General features: G+C 38.0%; 1 pseudogene across 1 annotated transcript in view; it reads right to left on the bottom strand.

The window, feature by feature from the left end:
• Window positions 1–15,611: 15,611 nt before the first annotated feature.
• The window catches only part of LOC309825659 (non-histone chromosomal protein HMG-14-like), a 93,830-nt pseudogene continuing 82,734 nt past the window's right edge, over window positions 15,612–26,707 (bottom strand). The window contains exon 2 of the transcript in view: window positions 15,612–16,014. The product of the transcript in view is annotated as a non-histone chromosomal protein HMG-14-like (transcript). The remainder of the gene's footprint in view (window positions 16,015–26,707) is intronic.

Genomic DNA, 26,707 nt, shown 5'->3' with positions numbered 1-26,707 from the left:
GTCAGTGGATTTCTCATCACAAATCATGGAGGCCAGAAGGAAGTGACCAAATATGTTTTCAAGTGCTAAACAGAAAACCTGTCAATCCATAATTCAATCTCCACCAAAAATATCCTTCAAGAATGAAGGGGAAAAAAAAAAAAAAGAATGAAGGGGAAGTCTAGATATTCTCAGATGAAAGAAATCAAAGAGAACTTTTTGCCAGCAGATATATCCTAAAGAATGGCTAAGGGAAATTCTCTAAACAGAAAGGAAACAATGAAAGAAATAATTTTGGAATATCAGGAAGGAAGAAAAAACATGGTAAGATAAAATATGAGTAAACATAATAGACTTTCCCTCTCTTCTTGAGTTTTATAAGTTATGTTTGATGATGGAAACAAAAATTTTAACACTATCTGATATAATTCTAAATGAAAAAGACAATTATATTATAAATTAGGAAGGATAAAGGGACCTAAGGGAAGGAAAGTTTCCTGTCCTACATTCAAACTGATAAAATGACAACACAGTATACTCTGATATATTAATGTAATAACTGTAACAACCACTAAAAAGATATACATAAAGATATCATAAAATACTATATATAAATTAAAATAAAATTCATAAAAATATTCAAGAAATCCACAGAAAGGAAGAAAAAAGAAAATAGAAAAATTTTTAAAAAGATAGAACACAAAAGAAAAAATACAATGACAGATTTAAGCCCAATATATTGATATTTACTTTAAATGCAAATGGTCTACCAATCTACCAAGAAGACACAGCAAAATGTGTGTGCACTAGCCAACAGACCTGTGAAATATGTGAAGGAAAACTGATAGAACTGAAAGGAGAAATAGACAAGTCTATAATTGTAGTTGAAAACTATGAAATATGCAGTACAGTAGACCATAACCTGAGCCATAAAACAAATATCAACAAATATAATAGAATTAAAATCAGAGTATTCTCTGTCCACAAATTAAACAAACTAGAAATCAATAACAGAAGGAAATAAGAAAATATCTAAACACTTGGAAACTAAACAATACATTTCTAAATAATTCATAGGTCAAAAGGGAGTGTCAAGAGAAGTAAGAAAAATAAATAAAAATAAATTATATTGAAATTTGTAGGAAACAGATAAATCTGTGCTAAGGAGAAAATTTATAGCACTAAAATGCATATAAAGAGAAAAAGTCTCAAATTAACAATCTAAACCCCCACCTCAAGAACCTAGAAAAAAGAAGAACAAAATAAACCTAATGTATGCAGACAGAAGGAAATAATGAAGAGCAGAAATCAATGGAATTGAAGACAGAAACAGTAAAGAAAGTCAATGAGAAGAAAGTGCTAGTTCTTTGAAAATACCAATGAAGTTGACAAACCTTTAGCAAGACTAAAAAAGAAAAGAATCTAAAAAAGAGTGGACATATGTATATGTAGAATTGATTCACTTTGCTATACACCTGAAACTAACACAACATTGTAAATCAACTCTACTCCAGTAAAAATTATTTTTAAAAAGCCTAACAAAGAAAGAATGAAAGAGAAAAAAAATACACAAATTACTGCTATCAGGAATAAAACAAAGAATATCACTACAGACTCTGTAGTCATTGAAAAGATAATAAAGTAATATTATGAATAGCTTTACACCCATAAATTTGACAACTTAGATGAAATGGACTAATGCCTTAAAAAATACAAACTATCATTGTTCACCCAGCATGAAATAGGTCATTTGAATAGCTCTGTTACTATTAAGGAAATTGAATTTATAATTTTAAAATTCTCAAAAATAAAATCTTCAAGCACAGATGATGTTACTGGAGAATTCTACCAAATAATTAAAGAATTAACATCAGTTCTACACAATTTCTTACAGAAAATAGAAGAGGAAACACTTCCCATTTCATCTTATGAAACTAGTCTTATCCTAATAAGAAAACCAAACATAAACAGTAGATGTAAAAAGAAAACGATTGACCAATCTACCTCAGAAGTATAGATTAAAATATCCTTAATAAAATATTAGAAAACACAGTTTAACAATATTGAAAAGAAAAGAACAACAAGACAAGAAAAGGAAATAAAAGGCATATAGTTCAGAAAAGAAGAAAGCAGTGTGTACATATCAATCCCAAACTCCCTAACTAATCCTTTCCCCCATGCTTCTGGCCTGGTAGCCACACTGCTCTATTTAAATTGGATAACCAACAAGGACCTACTGTATAGCACAGGGAACTCTGCTTGACATTATGTAACAACCTAAATGGGAAAAGAATTTGAAAAAGAATAGATACATGTATATGTATAACTGAATCAGTTTGCGGTACACCTGAAACTAACACAACATTGTTAATCAACTATAATATAAAATTAAAAGTTAAAAAAAAAGAAAAAAGAAAACAAAACTGTCCCTATTTGCAAATGACATGATTGTATATATGAAAATCTCAAGGAATCTACAGAAATCATCTAGAACTAATAAATAAGTTCAGAAAGGCACAGAAAAAAACAAAGATAAATATGCCAAAATCAAAGTGGAGGAGAAAATTTGGAAAACATCTTCAGGGTCTAGGGCTAGGCAATGATTTCTTTGACTTGATACCAAAAGGATGACCCATAAAGAAAAAAATGATAAACTGAATTTCATCAAAATTAAAACATTTACTGTGTGACAATGAAAGGCAAGCTAGAATGAGAGAAAACACTTGCAAAACACATAACTAACAAAGGACTAGTACCTAGAATATATAAAGGATTCTCAAAACTAAACAGTGAAAAAACCAGAAACAATTCAATGACCTAATGGGTAAAAGACATTCACTGAAGAATATACACAAATGACAAATAAGCACATGAAAAGATGTTAACATCATTAGCCATTGAGGGAAAGCAAAGTTAAAATGAGATATAACTGCACACCTATCAGAATGACTGACATTAAAAAAAAAAGTGATAATACCAAATCGGGAGAGATTGCAAAGAAACTAGATCACTCGTGGATTACTGCTGGGAAAGCAAAATGATACAGACACCCTGGAAAACAGCTTGGCATTTTCTTTAAAACCTAAATATGAAACTACCATACAACCCAGAAATTGCACTCCTGGGAATTTATTCCAGAGAAATTTAGACATATGCCTACAGAAAAACCTGTCCATAAAACTTTGTAGTAGCTTTATTTGTAATAGCCAAAAAATGAAAACAATACAGATGTCTTTAATGGGTGAATAATTGAACAAAGTATGGTATATCCATACTATGGAATACTACTCAGCAATAAAAATGAATTATTGATATGTGCAATAGCCTTTGTGAATCTCCAGAAAATGATGTTGAGCAAAAACAGCGAATTCAAAAAGATTACAACCTGTACAGTTCCATGTATATAAATATCTTGAAATGACAAAATTATAATAAGGCATAAAATACTAGCGTTTTCCAGGGGTTAAGTAGGGGATGGGGGCAGAAAGGAAGTGGATGTGACTACAAAGGGGAAACTTGAGGGGTTTTGTATACTGTTCAGGTTTTCTGGATGTAAAAATGTATTAGCTTTTACTTTAGGTAAATCCATGTCTTTTCTTTTATAGTTTAGGCCTTTGGAGTCTTTCTTAGACAAATATTGCACACAGCAAGATCATAAAGAAAAAGTCACTTTATTTTCTTCTTACACATTTATGGTTTTGTTTTCCACATTTTTGTTTGTTTGTTTTTGTTTTGGGGGGTTTGTTTGTTTGTTTTGTAGCATCTTTATTGGAGTATAATTGCTTCACAATAGTGTCTTAGTTTCTGCTTATAACAAAGTGAATCAGTTATACATATACATATGTCCCCATATCTCTTCCCTCTTGCATCTCCCTCCCTCCCACCCTCCTTAACCCACCCCTCTAGCTGATCACAAAGCACTGAGCTGATCTCGCTGTGCTATGTTGCTGATTTCCACTAGCTATAAATTTTAAATTTGGTAGTGTATATATGTCCATGCCATTCTCTCACTTTGTCCCCAGCTTACCCTTCCCCCTCATCATATCCTCAAGTCCATTCTCTAGTAGGTCTGCGTCTTTATTCACGTCTTGCACATAGGTTCTTCATGACCATATTTTTTTGTTTGTTATTTAGATTCCATATATATGTGTTACCATACGGTATTTGTTTTTCTCTATCTGACTAACTTCACTCTGTATGACAAACTATAGGTCCACCACCTCACTACATATAACTCAATTTCATTTCTTTTTATGGTGGAGTAATATTCCATTGTATATATGTACCACATTTTTATCCATTTATCTGTTGATGGACACTTAGGTTGCATCCATGTCCTGGCTATTGTAAATAGAGCTGCAATGAACATTGTGGTACATGACTCTTTTCGAATTATGGTTTTCTCAGGATATATGCCCCATAGTGGGATTGCTGGGTCATGTGGTAGTCCTATTTGTAGATTTTTAAGGAACCTCCATACTGTTCTCCAGGGTGGCTGTATCAAGTTACATTCCCACCAACAGTGCAAGAGGGTTCCCTTTTCTCCACACCCTCTCCAGCATTTATTGTTTTCAGATTTTTTGATTATGGCCATTTTGACAGGTGTGAGATGATACCTCATTGTAGTTTTGATTTGCATTTCTCTACTGATTAATGATGTTGAGGATTCTTTCAAGTGTTTGCTGGCAATCGTATATCTTCTCTGGATAAATGTCTATTTAGGTGTTCTGCCTATTTTTGGATTGGGATGTTTGTTTTTCTGATATTGAGCTGCATGAGCTGCTTGTAAATTTTGGAGATTAATCCTTTGTCAGTTGCTTCATTAGCAGATATTTTCTCCCATTCTGAGGGTTGTCTTTTTGTCTTGTTTATGATTTCCTTTTGTGTGCAAAAGCTTTTAGGTTTCTTAGGTCCCATTTGTTTATTTTGTTTTTATTTGCATTTCTCAAGGAGTTGGGTCAAAAAAGGATCTTTCTGTGATTTATGTCATAGAGTGTTCTGCCTATGTTTTCCTCTAAGAATTTGATAGTGTCTAGCCTTACATTTAGGTGTTTAGTCCATTTTGAGTTTATTTTTGTGTATGGTGTTAGGGAGTGTTTTAATTTCATTCTTTTACATGTAGCTGTCCAGTTGTCCCAGCACCAGTTATTGAAGGGGCTCTCTTTTCTACACTGTATATTCCTGCCTCCTTTATCAAAGATAAGGTGACCATATGTGCGTGGGTTTATCTCTGGGCTTTCTATCCTGTTCCATTGATCTATATTTCTGTTTTTGTGCCAGTACCATACTGTCTTGTTTACTGTAGATTTGTAGTATAGCCTGAAGCCAGGAAGCCTGATTCCTCCAGCTCCATTTTTCTTTCTCAAGATAGCTTTGGCTATTCGGGGTCTTTTGTGTTTCCATGCAAATTGTGAAAGTTTTGACTCCAGTTCTGTGAAAAATGCCAGTGGTAGTTTGATAAGGATTGCATTGAATCTGTAGATTGCTTTGAGTAGTATAGTCATTTTCACAATGTTGATTCTTCCAATCCAAGAACATGGTATATCTCTCGATCTGTTTGTAACATCTTTAATTTCTTTCACCAGTGTCTTATAATGTTCTGCTTACAGGTCTCTTGTCTCCCTAGGTAGTTTATTCCTAGGTATTTTATTCTTTTTGTTGCAATGGTAAATGCGAGTGTTATCTTAATTTCACTTTCAGATTTTCATCATTAGTGTATAGGAATGCAAGAGATTTCTGTGCATTAATATTGTATCCTGCTACTTTACCAAATTCATTGATTAGCTCTAGTAGTTTTCTGGTAGCATCTTTAGGATTCTCTATGTATAATATCATGTCATTTGCAAACAGTGACATCTTTGCTTCTTCTTTTCACATTTGGATTGTTTTATTTATTTTCCTTCTCTGATTGCTGTGGCTAAAACTTCCAAAACTATGTTGAATAAAAGTGGTGAGAGTGGGCAAACTTGTCTTGTTCCTGACCTTAGTGGAAATGGTTTCAGTTTTTCACTATTGAGGGCAATGTTGGCTGTAGGTTTGTCATATATGGACTTTATTATGTTAAGGTAAGTTCCCTCTATGCCTACTTTCTGGAGGGTTTTTATGATAAATGGGTGTTGAATTTTGTTGAAAGATTTCTCGGCATCTATTGAGATGATCATATGGTTTTTCTTCTTCAATTTGTTAACATGGTTTATCACATTGATTGATTTGTGTATATTGAAGAATCCTTGCATTCCTGGGATAAATCCCAGTTGATCATGTTGTATGATCCTTTCAATGTGCTGTTGGATTCTGTTTGCTAGTATTTTGTTGACGATTTTTGCATCTATGTTTATCAGTGATTTTGGCCTGTAGTTTTCTTTCTTTGAGACATATTTGTCTGCTTTTGGTATCAGGGTGATGCTGGCCTCGTAGAATGAGTTTGGGAGTGTTCCTCCCTCTGCTATATTTTGGAAGAGTTTGAGAAGGATAGGTCTTATCTCTTCTCTAAATATTTGATAGCATTCGCTGTGAAGCCATCTGGTCCTGAGCTTTTGTTTGTTGTAAGATGTTTAATCACAGTTTCAATTTCAGTGCTTGTGATTGGTCTGTTCATATTTTCTATTTCTTCCTGGTTCAGTCTCAGAAGGTTGTGAATTTCTAAGAATGTGTTCATTTCTTTCAGGTTGTCCATTTTTTTGGCATAAAGTTGCTTGTAATAATCTCCCATGATTCTTTGTATTTCTGCAGTGTCAGTTGTTACTTCTCCTTTTTCATTTCTAATTCTATTGATTTTAGTCTTCTCCCTTTTTTTCTTGATGAGTCTGGCTAATGGTTTTTCACTTTTGTTTATCTTCTCAAAGAACCACCTTTTAGTTTTATTGACCTTTGCTATCGTTTTCTTCATTTAGTTTTCATTTATTTCTGGTCTGATCTTTATGATTTCTTTCCTTCTGCTAACTTTAGGGTTTTTTGTTCTTCTTTCTCGAATTGCTTTACGTGTAAGGTTCGGTTGTTTATTGGAGAAATTTCTTGTTCCTTAAGGTAGGCTTGTATTGCTATAAACTTCCCTCTTAGAACTTCCTTGTATTGCTATAAACTTCCCTCTTTTGTTGCATCCCATAGGTTTTGGGTCATCGTGTTTTCATTATCATTTGTTTCCAGGTATTTTTAAATTTCCTCTTGGATTTCTTCAGTGATCTTGGTTATTAAGTACTGTATGGTTTAGCCTTCATGTGTTTGTATTTTTTCAGATTTCTTCCTGTAATTGATGTCTAGTATCATAGCATTTTGGTCGGGAAAGATACTTCATGCAATTTCAATTTTCTTAAATTTACTAAGGCATGATTTGTGACCCAAGATTTGATCTATCTGGGGAATGTTCTATGAGGACTTGAGAAGAAAGTGTATTCTGTTTTTTTGGATTGAATTGTCCTATAAATATCAATTAAGTCCATCTTGTTTAATGTATCATTTAAAACTTGTGTTTCCTTATTTATTTTCATTTTGGATGATCTGTCCATTGGTGAAAGTGGGGTGTTAAAGTCCCCAACTATTGTCAATTTCTGCTTTTATGGCTGTTAGTATTTGCCTTATGCGTTGAGGTTCTCCTGTGTTGGATACATAAATATATACAATTGTTATATCCTCTTCTTGGATTGATCCCTTGGTCATTATATAGTGCCCTTCTTTTATTCTTGTAATAATCTTTGTTTTAAAGTCTATTTTGTCTGATATGAGAATTACTACTGCAGTTTTCTTTTTATTTTCATTTGCATGGAATATTTTTTCCATCTTGTCACTTTCAGCTTGTGTGTGTCCCTAGGTCTGAAGTGGGTCTCTTGTAGACAGCATATATATGGGTCTTGTTTCTGTATCCATTCAGCAATTCTATGTATTTTGGTTGGAGCATTTGATCCATTTACATTTAAGGTAATTTTCAATATGTATGTTCCTATTACCATTTTCTTAACTGTTTTGTGTTTGTTATTGTAGGTCTTTTCCTTCTCTTGTGTTTCCTGCCAAGAGAAGTTCCTTTAGCATTTGTTGTAAAGCTGGTTTGGTAGTGCTCAATTCTCTTAGCTTTTGCTTTTCTGTAAAGGTTTTAATTGCTCCATCAAACCTGAATGAGATCCTTGCTAGGTAGAGTAATCTTAGTTGTAGTTTTTTACCCTTTCATCACTTTAAATATGTCCTGCCACTCCCTTCTGGCTTGCAGAGTTTCTTCTGAAAGTTCAGCTGTTAACCTTATGGGGATTCCCTTGTGTGTTATTTGTTATTTTTCCCTTCTTGCTTTTAATATTTTCTTTGCATTTAATATTTGATTGTTTGATTAATATGTGTCTTGGCATGTTTCTCCTTGGATTTATGCTGTATGGGGCTCTCTGTGCTTCCGGGACTTGATTAACTATTTCCTTTCCCATATTAGGGAAGTTTTCAACTATAATCTCTTCAAATATTTTCTCAGTCCCTTTCTTTTTCTCTTCATCTTCTGGGACCCCTATAGTTCAAATGTTGGTGTGTTTAATGTTGTCCCAGATGTCTCTGAGACTCTCCTCAATTCCTTTCATTCTTTTTTCCTTATTCTGTTCTGCAGTAGTTATTTACACTATTTTATCTTCCAGGTCACTTCTCCATTCTTCTACCTCAGTTATTCTGCTATTGATTCCTTCTAGAGAATTTTTAATTTCATTTATTATGTTGTTCATCACTGTTTGTTTGCTCTTTAGTTCTTCTAGGTCCTTGTTAAACGTTTCTTTTATTTTCTCTATTCTATTTCCAAGATTTTGGATCCTCTTTCCTATGATTACTCTGAATTCATTTTCAGTAGACTGCCTATTTCCTCTTCATTTGTTAAGCCTGGTGCGTTTTTACCTTGCTCCTTCATTTGCTGTGTGTTTCTGTGTCTTCTTATTTTGCAAACTTATTGTGTTGGGGTCTCCTCTTCCCGGCTTCAGGTTCGTAGTTCCCATTGTTTTTGGTGTCTTCCCCCAGTGGCTAACTTTGGTTCTGTGGGTTGTGTTGGCTTCCTGTTGGAGGGAACCAGTGCCTGTGTTCTGGTGGATGAGGCTGGATCTTGTCTTTCTGGTGGGCAGATCCACGTCTGGTGGATTGTTTTGGGGTGTCTGTGGCCTTATTATGATTTTAGGTAGCCTCTGTGCTAATGGATGGGGCTGCATTCCTGTCTTGTTAGTTGTTTGGCATAGGGTGTCCTGCACTGTAACTTGCTGGTCATTGAGTGGAGCTAGACCTTGGTGTTGAGATGGAGATCTCTGGGAGATTTTCACCATTTGTTATTACATGGAGCTGGGACGTCTCTTGTGGACCAGTGCCCTGAACTTGGTTATCCCACCTCAGAGGAATAGCCCTGATGCCTGGCTGGAGCACGAAGAGCCTGTCATCCACACGGCTCAGAATAAAAGAGAGAAAAAAGAAAGAAAGAAGAATATAAAATTAAATTAAATCAAATTAAAAGTTGTTAAAATAAAAAAATAATTATTAAAAAATTTTTAAGTCATAAAAATAACGAAAGAGGAGAGCAACAAAACCAGAAAACAGATCCACCAATGATAACAAGTGCTAAAGACTATACTAAAAGAAAAAAAATTAAAATGGACAAACAGAAACCCTAGGACAAATGGTAAAGACAGAGATATACCGACAAAATCACACACAGAAGTGTACACATACACACTCACAAAAAGAGAAAAAGGGAAAAAATATATATATTGTTGCTCCCAAAGTCCACCTCCTTGATTTGGGATGATTCATTGTCTATTTAGGTATTCCACAGCTGCAGTGTACATCAAGTTGATTGTGGAGACTTAATCCACTGCTCCTGAGGCTGCTGGAAGAAATTTCCATTTCTCTTCTTTGTTCGCACAGCTCCTGGGGTTCAGCTTTGTATTGGGCCCTGCCTCTGTGTGTAGGTCACCTGAGGATGTCTGTTTTTCACTCAGAGAGGACGGGGTTAAAGGAGCAGCTGATTAGGGGGCTCTGGCTGTCTTTGGCCGGGGGGAGGGAGGGGAGGGAATGTGGGGCCAGCCTGCTCTGGCGTGACGTTGCACCAGCCTGAGACGTGCCGTGTGTTCTCCCGGGGAAGTTGTCCCTGGATCATGGGACCCTGGCAGTGGCGGGCTGCACAGGTTCCAGGGAGGGGCGGTGTGAATAGTGACCTGTGCTTGCACACAGGTTTCTTGGTGGCAGCAGCATCAACCTTAGTGTCTCATGCCCGTCTCTGGGGTCCGCGCTGATAGCCGCGGCTTGCACCCATCTCTGGAGCTCCTTTAAGTGGTGCTCTTAATTCCCTCTCCTTGCGCACCAGGAAACAAAGAGGCAAGCAAAATTCTCTTGCCTCTTCAGCAGCTCCAGACTTTTTCCCGGACTCCCTCCCGGCTAGCTGTGGTGCACTAGCCCCCTTCATGCTGTGTTCACGCAGCCAACCCCAGTCCTCTCCCTGGGATCCGACCGAAGCCCTCAGCCCCCACCCACCCCGGCGGGTGAGCAGACAAGCCTCTCGGGCTGGTGAGTGCTGGTCGGCACCGATCCTCTGTGCAGGAATCTCTCCGCTTTGCCCTCCACACCCCTGTTGCTGTGCTCTCCACCGTGGCTCCGAAGCTTTCCCCCTACACCACCTGCAGTCTCCGCCCACGAAGGACCTTCTTAGTGTGGCAACCTTTCCTCCTTTACAGCTCCCTCCCACTGGTGCAGGTCCCATCCCTATTCTTTTGTCTCTGCTTTTTCTTTTGCCCTACCCAGGTATGTGGGGAGTTTCTTCCCTTTTGGGAGGTCTGAGGTCTTCTGCCATCGTTCAGTAGGTGTTCTGTAGGAGTTGTTCCACATGTAGATGTATTTCTGATGTATTTGTTGGGAGTAAGGTGATCTCCACGTCTTACTCTTCTGCCATCTTGAAGCTCCTCCCCCCCTGTTTTCCACTTTTAAATCAATTTTTCTATAGATTGGATTAGGAGATATGGGGCCCCATATTGATTCTTTTCCAAATGTAGAATCAACTGTCTGAACACTATTAAATAATGTATCCTTTACTCACTGATTTGAAATAACATCTTTATCACTTAAAATATTCTTACATTTACTTGTACTGACTATATCTGGATTTTTATATCTGTACATTTTACCTCTTTTTTTCTGTGCCTGACAATCACCATAATAAATCATTTAAGGACCAGAAAATGTTCCAGTGGGAATGCCTGATCATCTACTTTTACTATTCATGAAATCAACAGTTGGGTAAACTTTGACAAGTGATGTTCTCTGAACTTCAGTTTCTCTGTCTGTAAAATATAACTAAAATACGTTTCTCTTTATTACATATAGCATGCCAGATGCTCCTCATTCAAAAACCTATTAATAAATGATGTGGTAAGAAATTCTGTTTACTTGGATTAGCCCTTTTGTGCACCAGAATCTTGTTTATAAGTATTCTTTAAAAAAGCTTTTTTGGGGCTTCCCTGGTGGCGCAGTGGTTGGGAGTCCGCCTGCAGATGCAGGGGACACGGGTTCGTGCCCTGGTCCGGGAGGATCCCACATGCCGCAGAGCGGCTGGGCCCGTGAGCCATGGCCGCTAAGCCTGCGCGTCCGGAGCCTGTGTTCCGCAACGGGAAAGGTCACAACAGTGAGAGGCCCGCGTACCGCTAAAAAAAAAAAAAAAAAAAAAAAGCTTTTTTATTTTGAAATAGTCTTTTTTATTGTAGTTGATTTAAAATATTATATTAGTTTCAGGTGTACAGTATAATGGTTGTATTTTTACAGATTATACTACATTAAAAGTTATAAGATAATGACTATAATTCCTTGTGCTATATAAAATATATTCTTGTTGATTATCTATTTTATACATATTAGATTACATCTCTTAATCCCATTGGGGGATGGGATCCTGCCTCGCTCCCTCCCCTTCCCCACTGTTAATCACTAGTTTGTTTTCTATATCTGTCAGTCTGTTTCTGTTTTGCTATATATGAATGTTTGTATTACTTTTCGGATTCCACATATAAGTGATATTATACGGATTTCGTTTTTCTCTGACTTATTTCACTAAGCATAATATTCTCTAGGTCCATCCACATTGCTGGCAGTGGCAGAATTTCATTCTTTTTAATGATTAATATTCATATATATCACATCTTTATCCATTTATCTATTGATGGACACTTGGTTTACTTCCATATCTTGGCTATTGTAAATAGTACTGCTATGACATTGGGGTGCATGTATCTTTTTGAATTACTGTTTTCATCTTTTCCAGGGGCTTCCCTGGTGGCACAGTGGTTGAGAGTCTGCCTGCATCTTTTCCAGATATATACTCAGAAGTGGAATTGTTGAATCATATGGTAGTTCTATTTTTAGATTTTTGAGGAACCTCCATACTGTTTTCCATAGTGGTGCACCAATTTACATTCCCATCAACGGTTCACAAGGGTTCCCTTTTCTCCACATCCTCACCAACATTTGTTATTTTGGTCTTTTTGATGATAACCATTATGACAGCTGTGAGGTGATATCGCACTGTAGTTTTGATTTGCATTTCACTAATAATTAGTGTTGTTAAGCATGTTTGCATGTGCCTAATAGCCATCTGTATGTCTTCTTTGGAAAAATGTCTATTCAGGTTTTCTGCTCACTTTTTGATTGGGTTGTTTGTTTCATGTTGAGTTACATGAGTTTTTGTATATTTTGGATATTAATCCCTGTCTGTAATATCATTTGCAAATATTTTCTCCCATTCTATAGATGATCTTTTTGTTTTGACACTGGTTTCCTTTGCTGTGAAAAAGCTTTTAAGTTTAATTAGGTCCCATTTGTTCATTTTTGCTTTTGAGAAATATCCAAAAAATATTGCTATAATTTATGTCAAAAAGTGCTCTTCTTATGTTCTCTTCTAGGAATTTTATGGGTTTAGGTCTTACATTTAGGTCTTTGATCCATTTTGAGTTTACTTTTGTATATAGTGTGAGGGAATGTTCTAGTCTCATTGTTTTACATGTAGCTGTCCAGTTTTCCCAACACCACTTATTGAGGAGACTGTCTTTTCTCCATTGTATATTCTTTTCTCCTTTGTCATAGATTAATTGACCATAGGTGCATGGGTTTACTTTTGGGCTCTCTATTCTCTTCCCTTGACCTAAGTGTCGTTTTTGTGCCAGTAGTATGCTATTTGATTACTGTAGCTTTGTAGTATAGTATGAAGTCTGGAAGAGTGATACCTCCAGCTTTGTTCTTTTTCCTCAAGATTGCTTCAGCAGTTTGGTTTTTTTCTCTTTTTTTTTTTTTGATTTGGTATTTTTGGGGCGGGGGGTTGCTCATTTTTTGTGGTTCTATATGTATTTTAAGATTATTTGTTCTGGTTCTGTGGAAAATGTCATGGGTATTTTGATAGAGATTGCATTAAATATGTGTATTGCTTTGAATAACATGGCCATTTTAATATTATTAATTCTTCTAATCCAAGAGCACAGGATATCTTTCCATTTCTTTATAATCTTCAATTTCCTTCATCAATGTCTTATAGTTTTCAGAGTATAGGTCTTTCACCTCCTTGCTTAACATTTTTTCCTAGATATTTTATGTTTTTCATGTGATTTTTAAATGGAATCTTTTTTACTTTCTTTCTGATAGTTCATTAATAGTGTATAGAAAAGCAATAGATGTCTGTATATTAATATTGTATTCTACAATTTTGCTAAAATCATTTACTAGTTCTAATAGTTTTTTGGTGGAGACTTTAGGGTTTTCTACATAGAGTATGTCATCATCTGCAAATAGTGACAGTTTAACTTCTTCCCTTCCAATTTGGATACCTTTTCTTTTTCTTGTCTGATTGCTGTGGCCAAGATTTCTAATACTACGTTAAATAGAAGTGGAGAGAGTGAGTATCCTTGTCTTGTTTGTAAATTTAAAGGAAAGACTTTCAACTTTTCATCATTGATGATGATGTTAGCTGTTGGTTTGTCATAAATGGCCTTTATTATGTTGAGATGTTCCTCCATACCCATTTTTTATCATGAATTGATGTTGAATTTTGTCAAATGTTTTTTCTGTGTCTATTGAGATGACCATGTGATTTTTATCCTTTCTTTTGTTAATGTGGTGTATCACATTGATTGATATACAAATATTGAAACTTCCTGTGTCCCTGGAATAAATCCAACTTGACCGTGGTGTATAATCCTTTTTACATTTTGTTGAATTCGCTTCATGAATATTTTGTGGAGAATTTTTGCATATATTTATCAAAGACATTGGCCTGTAATGTTCTCTCTTTTTTGTAGTGTCTTTGTTTGGATTTGGTATCAGGGTAATTGTGGCCTTTTAGAATAAATCTGGGAGTGTTCCATCCTGTCAATTTTTTGGAATAGTTTGAGAAGGATAAGAATTAGCTCTTCTCTATATGTTTGGTAGAATTCCCCTGTGAAGCTCTCTGGTTCTGAACTTTTTTGCTGGGAGTTTTTTTGTTTTGTTTTGTTTTATTACAAATTCAATTTCACTACTAGTGATTTGTCTGTTCAAATTATCTGTTTCTTCCTGATTCAGTCTTGGCAGGTTGTATATTTCTAGAAATTTGTCCATTTCCTCTAGGTTGTCCAATTTGTTGTCATATAACTGTTTGTAGTATTCCATTATGATTTTTTGTATTTATGTGATATTGGTTCTTATTTTTCTTCTTTCATTTTTTATTTTGTTTATTTGGGTCCTCTCTCTCTCCTTCTTGTTTAGCCTGCCTAAAAGTTTATCAATTTTGTTTATCTTTTCAAAATACAGCTCTTGGTTTCATTGATCGTTTCTAATGTTTTTTTTGTGTGTGTGTGCTTCAAGAAATTCTTTCATAATTGAGATTTTATTGGTTGTTTTGAGGATCAGTACACAGAAATTTCAATTTGTACACAATTCTCAACATACATACCAAAAATCTAAAAAATCATGTAGTCGTGATTCTTTTCTGAACAGTTATTCCAGTGACTTTCCAGTTTAAAATTTGGAAGCAAATTTTCCTTCACAGGATATCAAGTACCAATATCTTCAAATATTGGTATGCTGTTACATTGTAAGTCCCACTAATTCACAATTTAATATCATGTACACTACATACTCAAATTGTCAATCATTCACAGCACATTAACAGTTACTAGAAGAACTGGACTACCATGACCAAAGATGTTACAGAGTGCACAAAATTCTGCCCAGGAGAGCCAAGATCAAGGGGTGAGTGGTTTGCTTTAGGAAACAATCTTACCAAAAACAACATGGGAAGAGAAGTAATTTAAAGTGTTTAAGACATTAAATGCATAACTGACTCCAAAATGCCATTTAATATGCTTTGTATTATAGGATATAAAAGCTACTCTCCATCTGTGGAATGTTAAGCTGAAACCCAAGACAGTCAAAGTCTCCCATATTAAATATTCTACTATTTTCTGATTGTACCAAAAAATAAACAACCAGCAAATGATTTCACCTCTTTAAAAAAAGCATTTACACTTAAAAAATGGGATGAGGTGGGATTCCCTCCTTTTTCAAAATGTTTCTAGAGCTACTAAAAAACTTGCATTTACAAAATAGTTTATAAAAATATTCCTCTGGATTGTACAAGAAGGGAGACAGGGACCATTGATAGGACTGGGTGTGTGATATTAATCAGACTTGGCTTCTTTCTTTCCAGCTTCATCAGAAGCTGGGCTCTCCTCATTTCTAGTTTCTCCATTTTCTGCAGGTAAGTCTTCTTCAGTCTCATGGTTAGCCACTTCAGCCTGTTTTCCCTTTGCTCCACTTTTCCCTTTTGTTTGCACTTTTTTGTCTGAAGATTTTTTCCTGCTGCCTTTTTTGGCTTTGTTTCCACTTTTACAGGAGCCGGTTTAGCTGACAACCTCGCCAATCTCCTCTTGGGCTCCTCCTTCACCACCCCCTTGGAGGAGCTGACCTTCCTCTTGGGCAGGAAGGTGGTGAGGCAGGCACGTGCCAGGTGCCTGTGGGCTGTTGCATGCCGAGAGCCTTTGCAAAACTGAGCTGCCTGGCCGCTGCCACTCCTCCTACCCTCTATTATTTTTTTAATCTCTATTTTATTTATTTCCTCTATAATCTTTATTATTTCCTCCCTTCTGCTGGTTTATGGCTTTGCTCTTTTTTTTCCTAATTTTTTTAGGTGGTACGTTAGGCTGTTTGTTTGAGATTTTCTTGTTTTTTAGGAAGGCTGTATTGCTATAAACTTCCATCTCAGAACTGCTTTTGCTGCATCCCATAAATTTTAGAGTATTGTGTTTCCATTTTCATTTGTCTTGAGATACTTTCTGATTTTCTCTTTGATTCCTTTATTGACCCATTGGTGTTTTAGTAGCATGTTTTTAGTAGCATGTTTAGTAGCACATGTTTGTTCTTTCTCCATTTTTTCTTTCTGTAATTGATTTCTAGTTTCATACCATTGAGGTCAGAAAAAAATGCTTGATATAATTTCTATCCTCTTAAACTTGTTGAGAATTATTTTGTGGCTGAACACATGATGTATCCTGCATAACATTCCATGTATATTTGAAAAGATTGTGTATTCTGCTGTCTTTGGATGGAATGTCCTGTAGATATCTACTAAGTTCAACTGGTCTCTTTTGTCATTTGAGACCACTGTTGCCTTAATGATTTTCTGTTTGTATGATCTGTTCATTGATGTCAGTGTGGTGTTAAAGTCCCCTACTATTATTGTATTACTGTCAATTTCTCCCTTTATGTCTGTTTGTATTTGCTTTATATATTTAAGTGCTCCTGTATTGGGTGCATATATGTTAGCAAATATAATATATTCTTATTATATTGATCCTTTTATCATTATAAAATACCCTTCTTTGCCTCTTATTATAGCCTTTGTTTTAAAGCCTATTTTGCCTGGTATGAGTATTGGTACCCCCTACTTTCTTGTCATTTCCATTTTCATGAAATATCTTTTTCTATCCCCTCACTTTAGCTGTCTTTAACTCTGAAGTGTGTCTCTTGTAGACAGTATATAGCAGAATCTTGGTCTTTTAATCCAATCCCACCCTATGTCTTTTGACTGAAGCATTTAGTCCAGTGACATTTAAAGTAATTATTAATAAGTATGTACTTATTGCCATTTTATCACTTGTTTTCTTTCCTTTTTTTGTAGTTCTCTGTTCATATCTTTTTCTTTTTGTTCCTTCCCTTGTGGTTTGATGATTTTCTTTAGTAGTATGCTTGTGTTCCTTTCCTTTTTAGGTTTTGTGTATCTAATGTAGATTTTTGATTTGCTGTTACCATGGTGCCCATACATCTTGACTTACGACTATATCTACTTGTTTTATACTGGTAGCCATTTCAGTTTAAACAGATTCTAAAAGATCTACATTTTTTACTTGCCTCTCGCACATTTTGTATTTTTGATGTCATATTTTAATCTTCATGTTTATCTCTTAACTTTTTACTATAGTTATAGTTGTTTTTATTTTTTTGTTTGTTTGTTTCTTAATCATCATACTGGCTTACTTAAGTGGTTGATCCTCAGTCCATACTATATATTTGCTTTTTCTAGTGGGATTTTCCCTTTCCTATAGATTCTGACTTCTTTTCCACTTAGAGAAGACTTTTTAACATTTATTTCAGGGTAGGTTTAGTATCGATGAACTCTTTTAGTTTTTGCTTGTCTGAGAATCCTTTATCTCTCCTGCTATTCTAAATGATAGTCTTGCTGGGTAGAGTATCCTACATTGCAGGTTTTTCCCTTTCCACACTTTAGTTATATCATACCACTCCCTTCTGGCCTACAAAGTTTCTACAGAGAAGTCAGTTGATAGCCTATGGGGATTCCCTTGTATATGACTCTTTGTTTTCATCTTGCTAGCTTTAGAATTCTCTGTGTATCTTTAACTTTCACCATTTTAGTTGTGATATGTCTTGGTGTGTGTTTGTTTGGACTCATCTTGTTTGGGACCCTCTGTGCTTCTTTTACCTAGATATCTGTTTCCTTTTTCAGGTTTGTCTAGTTTTCAGCCACAATTTCCTCAAGTACTTTTTTTTTTTTTTTTTTTTTTTGGTGATACGCGGGCCTCTCACTGTTGTGGCCTCTCCTGTTGCATAGCACAGGCTCTGGACGTGCAGGCTCAGGGGCCATGGCTCATAGGCTCAGCCACCGTGGCATGTGGGATCCTCCCAGACCGGAGCATGAACCCGTGTCCCCTGCATTGGCAGGCGGACTCTCAACCACTGTGCCACCAGGGAAGCCCACCCTCAAGTACATTTTTGGTCCCCTTCCCTCTCTCTTCTCCTCCTGGGACTCCTATAATGTGAACACTGATACACTTTATGTTATCCCAAATATCTTTTAAATTGTTTTCTTTTTTAAAATTTGTTTTTGTTTTTGTTTTTCTGATTGGGTGATTTCCATTATTCTATTTTCCAGATCACTTATACATTCTTCTGTAACACCCAGTTTGCTATTCATTCCTTCTAATGTGTTTTTATCTCAGATATTGAATTCTTCATATCTGATTGGGTCTTTTTTATATTTTCTAGTTCCTCATTAAAATATTCACTGTGTACATCTATTCTTTTCTCTAATTCAGTTAACATTTTATTAACAATGTTTTGAATTCTTTATCTGGTAAGTTTTTTTTTCTATTTCATATTTATTTTTTCAGAGTTCTCCTCTTGCTTTTTCAATTGAGACTAGTTCCTCGGCCTTTTCATTGTGCTTAACCTTCTCTGCCTCTGTGAATTTAGAGGGAAAAGTTACCTATTATGCTCTTAAAGTATTGTTCTTTTGTGGGAACATTCCTACACAGGCTGCATGTGCCCAATGTCTTTGGTGGGAGAGCTGGATTTGACATGGATGCAGGTCATGTTTTTCCTCAGAGTGTGCTGACAGCTATCACTTGGGTAGAGACTGGGCCTGGAGATGGAGGGGTTACTGCTGGAGCTGGGTATGGGATGGGACTTCCCTCTGCTCAGTGGCCATAATTGCCTTATCGGGGTAGAGTCTGATTTCCAAGTTGCTGGAGTAGTAGCTCTGAGGGTTGGGCCCCAGATGGCTCTGTTCCCTTTAAGTGTGTGCTTTCCCCTCTCCCTGCACGAGGACCCTTGCTTCAGCAGTGGGGGGAGTGCTGAAGCAAGTGTGCCCTGTGCAGGCTCTCAGCTTGTGTCAGCCACAGACAGAGGTCTTATCTGTTTCCAATGCACTGCCTGTGCAGGTGCCAGCAATTGTTTCCCTTGCTCTGCTCAGATGCAGACTCCTGTGCAAGTCTCCTTTGTCCCTCACAGCCAATCACTCCCCCAAGCCTCCACCTCCCCTGCCCTATTATGGAGTCACACTGCAGGGCAGTCAGGGCTGCTTGGACTCTCAGTGTGTACTGGGGGTTGAGCTGTGGTGGAGCAGGCTCCATCAGAGATCTGGGCTGTTTCTGATGTGCTGTTTGAGTAAGTGCCAACAAGGACCACTGCCCCACCCAGGCTCTTCCTGAGGACTCGTAATCTCTGCATCCAGGGTCTAGTTTTCCCCCTAATCATGGCCACCCCAGGTCCAGTGCTACACTGTGACAATAAGTAAGCAGGGCTGGAGCATTCGCTCGGCTAGGGCTGGGGTGCACACTGAGGTGGTCACAGGAAATCTGCCATCTGCTAGAGCAGACCTCTCACTGCCCTGCCTTGGGGGGTGGGCCAGCACATGCATGCTCCTCACAAGTGGTATCCAGGCTTCCCACAGCCCTCCTGTTACTCCCAGCAGTCCTCCAACCAGCCAGGGGGGCTCATCTTCCACCACATAACACCCCAGGGCTGGGGAACCCAATCTGTGGCTCTCACCACTTACTCCCCAGCATGGGTGTCTGCCCATGTAAGTCCCCTTTTCCTCTGAATTCCCTCCCAGGGGCACAGGTCCTGACCTGATCACTCTTTCTCCTTCCTACCCGATTATATGTGTATCTTTCTTACAGCCTTTGTTGTACAGGAGCCCCTCTTCCAGTTTCCAGTTTGTTTTCAGTGAGAATTACTCCACTCGTAGATGTATTTTTTATGTCTTTGTAGGGGGAAGGTGAGTGCCATGTCCTTTTACTCTGCCTTCATGGTTGATCTCCTTAAGATAGTTTTAGATTAATAGAAGTACCAAAATAATACACAGAGTTCCAATATATCCTTCGCTCAGCTTCTTCTTACATTAAAGTCTTATATAACCATAGTACAATTATCGAAATTAAGTTATTAGTCTCAGTACAATACTGATAACTAAACTAGACTTTAATAAAATTTCACCAGCTTTCTTCATTAAGATCCATTTCTAATTCCATGATCTCATCCAGGATCTCACATTACATTAGTTGTCTTGTCTCCTTAGTATTCTCCAATCAGTGACAGTCCCTCAGTCTTTCCTACTCTTTGTTGACTGACACTTTTGAAGAGTACTGCTCAATTATTTATTTATTTTTTTGCGGTACGAGGGCCTCTCACTGTTGTGGCCCCTCCCGTTGCGGAGCACAGGCTCAGCAGCCATGGCTCACGGGCCCAGCCGCTCCGCGGCATGTGGGATCTTCCCGGACCGGGGCACGAACCCGTGTCCCCTGCATCTGCAGGCGGACTCTCAACCACTGCGCCACCAGGGAAGCCCTCAATTATTTTAATAACAGTCTTTTTTTCTCAAAATAAAGTTATTTTCTCTTAAATCAGTAGCATGTCATTGTTTTCCATTTTCTCAGTTGGTGACTAGTTGACACATAGAACTAAAAGCACCACTGGATACTGATTTTTCTTACTGGAGGAGATGGGATTCCAGGGTCCCAGCTCTTATTATTTATGCACTTTGGTTCCTAAATGTCAAAATAAAAGGAAAGCTAAAAGCCTCAAGTTGTTTCCTGAAATTAAAAAAAGAAGAAGAAAAGTAAGGAAAAATGATGAAACCCTCTGCTCCTCTTCCCCACACAGCTAGAAAGAGCTAGCTTAGCTTAAGTCCATGAAAGTCAGAGTGAAACCTCTACATTTTCATTAATTTCACACATTATGCATAGTTACTGTTAGCACATATGCTTTCAATCATCCCCTGTCTTAAGAACAGTGCAAATGTGGTGTTAAGAGAATTGAACCTGCCAAACATATTTGACATCACAATGCCCTTGAAAGAGCTATCAACTAAACCCAGATATATATGTACATCTCAGCAGTTCTATTTTATTAAACTCACAACATTTCCACCCAATTTAAACTTACTGTGATAGCACATGTCGTGATGGATTTGGGTGGTGGTTTCCTTTCCAGTTGGCTCTGAGAATGTCATATTAAGCCAGACCACAATCAGATGCCAAGTCCATAATTAGCTTTCTCCTTCCACTTGGGTCTCTTTTGTTTTTTGAGCAGATATGCAATGCTGGATACAACCATGAAGGGATGGGGTGAGAATAAGACCTGCTAGAAGAAATGTGACAATGGTTGTGAAAATCCATTTTAAGAGCAGCAGCTCTTGTTACTTTAAATGTTAACTATGAATTTCCAGCTAAAGGCTGTATTTCTACAATAGTGATTGAAAACTGGTGGTCCCTGGGTCAAATATAGCTCACAGATGTGTTTTATTTGGCTAGTCCAATGTTATGAAAGCATCTGAATTTGTGGCCAACATTTACATATAAAGAGATTCTACACAAAAATATGGATTTCTGGAATCTCATGAAAAACTTGATGTGGCCACATTGGGCCTACTTTTCCACATGGCAACAATTGGCTGGGGCTGAAGAGCAGCTGGCCGTTTGAGATGGAGTATGTACCATCTGGTTAGCACAATTTCTACCCAGCTCTCTTCTCCTGTTTATGTAACTTGCCTCATCTCTGTGGGTGTTTGGATTTTCAACACTAGTTTATAATCAAGGATAAAGAGAACTTCGATTATTTAAGCTTCTGGTTCTACCAAGGTGATAAAAAATAAACTGTGGTGAGAAAAGATGACCTGTGACTTAGTCTGGAATCCTTCAGAAGTAGACCTGGAGATAAGAACTTAACTGTGAGTAATTTATTTGGGAGGTGATCCCAAGAAACCGTGGCAGTATAGTGGAGAAGTGATTTGAAGAGAAGGTAACCAATAAAGAATGCATTATCAATTAGGTAACTGCTGTGGGAAGGAGTTTAATCATTCTTGTGTCTGGAAGACAGTGTGAAGTATGAGTGTTGGAGTTACCCCACCCAAGAGGCAAGAGACCAGTCATTCCCATCAGTTATTGATTGATGGTTGCTTCCAGAAGCAGTGAATCCTCAGCATTTCCCAATTTGCCATTCCTATGGGCAGATCATGCCTGGAGGTCAGAGAAAACCCTCAGGCAAAGAGAAGCAGATGCCAAAAATTGGAAATTAGTGCCATTGGCACCAAAATGAAAGGCCCAAGAGGATATGTGCAGGGCAGCAGCAGCAGCAGCAGCCACATCATGCTTCTGAGGCTAACACAAAATGATGGGTACAGTGATGATTTTGTCTCACAGAACAGATGGGGCACTTGATATTTGCTAACCAGCAACACAGAATTTCTCTTCCTCTTGAGAACTGCTCATCCTTTGAACCAACTCCAAAAGTTCCCCAAATTAGCTTTTGCTCCCTGCCAGGTAAAAAATTTGGCTCAATCAAACCTCCCAAAGCAAGAGAGTTGTGAGTCCTAGAGTGTCTTTTGAAGTCTACCTGGGCTTTGGTCCCCTTATTCTCATTTATTCCAGAGCAGGACATGTAAGCACTTTCCATAGTTAGCCAATGGTCAGAATCCAGATGTGAGTAGGTCACATTCGTGGTTTATTGCTAACAATGGTGAGTCATATGAGAATTGGATGTGACTCAAACATGAGCCTAGTGCACGTGAGAGCTTTAGTCATATTGATGTTTCCTTTGGTGAGAATCCACCTCAAACTCTGCGATGTGTTTACAGTAACTTTGAACTAGAACAGCACAAAATTATAAATTATGTAATTATTTACATGGAGTTTCAATCACTAATTGATCTAATCCTGCTGGTATGACAGCTGGTGGCACTCAGTTACCCAACAGAAACTGACATAATCTCCTGAAGGGCAAGGACAACATCATCAACACTTGAGCAGTATCTGGCTTCTCATAGAAGATGTTTGCTGAATCCTATGACTCATTTCTGCTGCTTAGCAGATACTAAGTGCTCAACAACTGCATATTCTCTCCATCTTTTCACTCCTTTCTTCCTCCCTTCCTTCCCTCCTCCCTTTCTACTCTTCTTCCTTCTTTCCCTGTCTCTTTCTGTCAGCTTATCAATTGGAACTTGGATGGGGACTAATAAAAGGACATTCTGGAGATAATGAGATATATAAACAGGTAAGATGGGATGGGAAAGAGCCAATTCCTTGAATATTAGGTGTCTAAGAAGGCATTTTTTTAAAGTCCAGTATATCTTCCTGAGTTGGGAGCAGTCTTGATGGGGTGACAAATGAGGTTAGGCCTAATTCCACTTCAAGCCCTGAGTAGCCATAATGCTGGGTATTGGCCCTCTGCTTTGAAGGCTTTTGCTAAATTGATTTTCTCTTTGGGGAATCCTTCCTAATGTGATCTTAGTGGATTTAAACTAGAAAGTACAGAAGATTATTTAAATACATAATCATTACATTCAGATTCAATTACTCAGCAAGAACCCTAAAAAGTCAATCCACATTGATGAAATGGTTGATGATTATTTTGGATAATTACTCAACAAGAGTGTGTACATTTAGAAAGGTACTATGCAAAGCAACTGGGACAGTGATTCTCAAGTGGGTGTGGAAGATGAAAGTGCCACTGTGTGTAGGGGGAGGGGTTATGTGTAGGCGGCTGTGGTGAGAGAACATATCAGAATCTCCACAACAAATTTCTCAAGCTACATATCTCCCTCCACCCTGCCGCCTGATTCAGGGCGTGCTGGTTTGGTACGTCACTGAACAAGAACCTCTAGAATAAGGATGCTGTGCACATATAAGAAAAGGATGCTTCCTGTGTAAGCTCTTCTTTCTGCTTAGCCCAGTGTGGAGGGGTCTCCTTTTGATAAAGCTGCTGTGGATATACTGGGACAGGCTTCCTGATGGGAGTATCACTCATTGCCCAGGGAAGTACAAAGCTGGTAGCCTCTGTGGAGGAGCAGCTCGCCATTATGTAGACCACACTGGTTGTGACTCTGAGGTTCATAGAAAATTCCAGGGGTGGTCAGTCCCAATGTAGTGTAAAAGGAGAGCTGTCCCTAAGAACCATAACCAAAGCCATCACTTCCACTGACTATCATTATGACTATAATGGCCTTAGTTAGAGTCATTATCTAAGGAAATCATTGTGAACACCATAGGTCCCTGTTAAAATGACAATATGTTCCTTGAGAGATAATGCCAAATTACCACTGAACCTATATTTTATAGTATGGATACTTCTTATGACTGCTTATTTATTGAGTGCTACATACATACATTATAACAAATCATCAAAACTACAATAAGATGTAGATATTCTTATTCCCTTTTACAGATGAGAAGAAGGAGGGTCTAGTGAGGTTAAGAAATTGGCTCAAGATGTCATAGAGCTATTAAGAGCCAGAGTAAGCACTTCAGTGCGTTGGTATGTATTATCTCAAACCCACCAACATTTTTTAGCAAGAAGGAAGGAACACCCATAAGAGGGATGGTGCCAGTTCTAGCATTCTATATATGGGGGTCTTTGGCATGACAGTCTAGGTGAGGTGGTATTAATTAAGGGAATTTGCTTTGAAGCTGTATTTATCAATACATAACAAGCTCACATTTTAAAAAACTTATTTGGAGTGACTTGGAGAGGAGAGTTGGTAGAGCTTATGGGAGAGTTTAAGACCCCCAACTACCCCCTTGGTGCCACCACTGAAAATTTTATCCAAAAGCCTTTTGTAAGAAGCTATCAAGTGCCAGGCTATAGGCTGGTCATTAGAGGTATGGTGGTATGTAGTATTAGAAGGAATGTAATATAGAAGAAGGATGAAACTCAACTCTAGAAAAAGGGATCAAAACTAAAAAACAGACATTATATGAAGATCCTCTGCAAAGAATCACTTTCTAGACATCAGAGTTACTCAAATATGGTGTGGGCACTTCATAGTCCTTCTGTCACTGAGGGTTTCAGACAGAGGTAGAATTCCTCAAGATGGTGTAGAGACAGACTTCCCTGGTGGCGCAGTGGTTAAGAATCTGCCTGCCAGTGCAGGGGACGTTCGAGCTCTGGTCCGGGAAGATCCCACATGCCGCGGAGCAACTAAGCCCGTGTGCCACAACTACTGAGCCTGTGTGCCACAACTGCTGAAGCCCATGCACCTAGAGCCCGTGCTCCACAACAAGAGAAGCCACCACAATGAGAAGCCCGCGCACCACATTATGTGAGTAGGCCCCGCTCGCCACAACTAGAGAAAGCCCACACGCAGCAACGAAGACCCAACGCAGCCAAAAATAAATAAATAATTTTTTTAAAAAAAGATGGTGTAGAGAGAATTCTTATCATAACTAAGGTATTGAGTAGGGGTATTTGAAGTTTTATTCTAATTCAAAGAGGTGTGTGTGTGTGTGTGTGTGTGTGTGTGTGTGTGTGTGTGTATGTACATATGTCTGAGAAAGGGGGGTGGAGAGAGAGAGAGAGAGAACACAGACACGGAGTTTTGGGGGAAGGTAGAGAAGAGATTGAAAGCTTCTGGTGTATGACTTGCCATCCGAAGACTGGGTCTGGCTGTGATATTGCAGGAGGAGATTCAGGCTAGCATGGAGAGGAAAAAAGATTATGACCCAGAATAATGAAAAACAGCAAAAGAACAGGAACAAGGGAGGTGGAAAACAGGAGTTTGGTTCTGGGACTAGACAGACCTGGTTCAAATCCCATCTTGCCATCTCTTAGCAGGATGTGCTGAAGCACGTGACTTACACTTCAGAGCCTCAGTTTTCTCACTTATAAAATGGAAAAACATTTCCTTCTTCATATGGTTATTGAGAGGGTTAAATGATATGAATATGTATATAAAGCACCTAAGTATAGTACCAAGGGTATAGGTTGCTCGATAAATGATTATTATTGTCACATTCTTATTATGAACTATAATTTCCCCTGGGGCCAGCCCTCTCCTTGACTTATCTTGGCTGGATTGCTCCTAAAGATAAAATGTCACTATCGAGCCAAAAGCCTTAAACGTGGGCAAATCACTTCCGTTCTACAAACTCGGTTTTTCCCCCTTATAAATGAAAAGACTGGATTAGATGTTTCTAGAGCTCCCTGCCAACCCCACCCTTATATTCTATTTCATTATCACTGTCAGTCACATCTAATTCTCAGGAATCTCCCCCGCGGCACCCTGGCTCCCTGCTCTCCCCACCCCACAACGTGCGCATGCGCACACACACATCAGCACTATTCTTTCTGCTCCTCCGTTTCTAGATAAATCCAGCATCTCTGCTTGAGTCATGTTTTTCTATGAAATAAATGAGGTATACAATTCCTCTTGGACAGAAGCCAAGCTTCTCTACGTCCTCGAGGGGGAAGCTGCATCTCTCACTGAGGGCACACCCACACCGGGGAGGCTGTGGCAGACACAGGCCTTCTTCTCTGAGACCCCCAGGGGAGAGAGGGAGCCTTTGCCAGATTATGGGATCATTTGAAAGGCCACAACTCCAAAATATCCCAAATTCACAATAGCAATAAATCCTGTTGTTTCTTTGATCATTCTCATCTAAATGATTATTGTCATCTCTGAGGACTAGAGATTATATACACATATTTT

The sequence above is a fragment of the Grampus griseus genome (genome assembly GCF_964374135.1).
Source record: "Grampus griseus genome assembly, chromosome: 8".
Taxonomy (NCBI): Eukaryota; Metazoa; Chordata; class Mammalia; order Artiodactyla; family Delphinidae; genus Grampus; species Grampus griseus.
The sequence above is the reverse complement of the archived record's forward strand: the minus strand, read 5'-3'. Positions and strand labels throughout refer to the sequence as shown.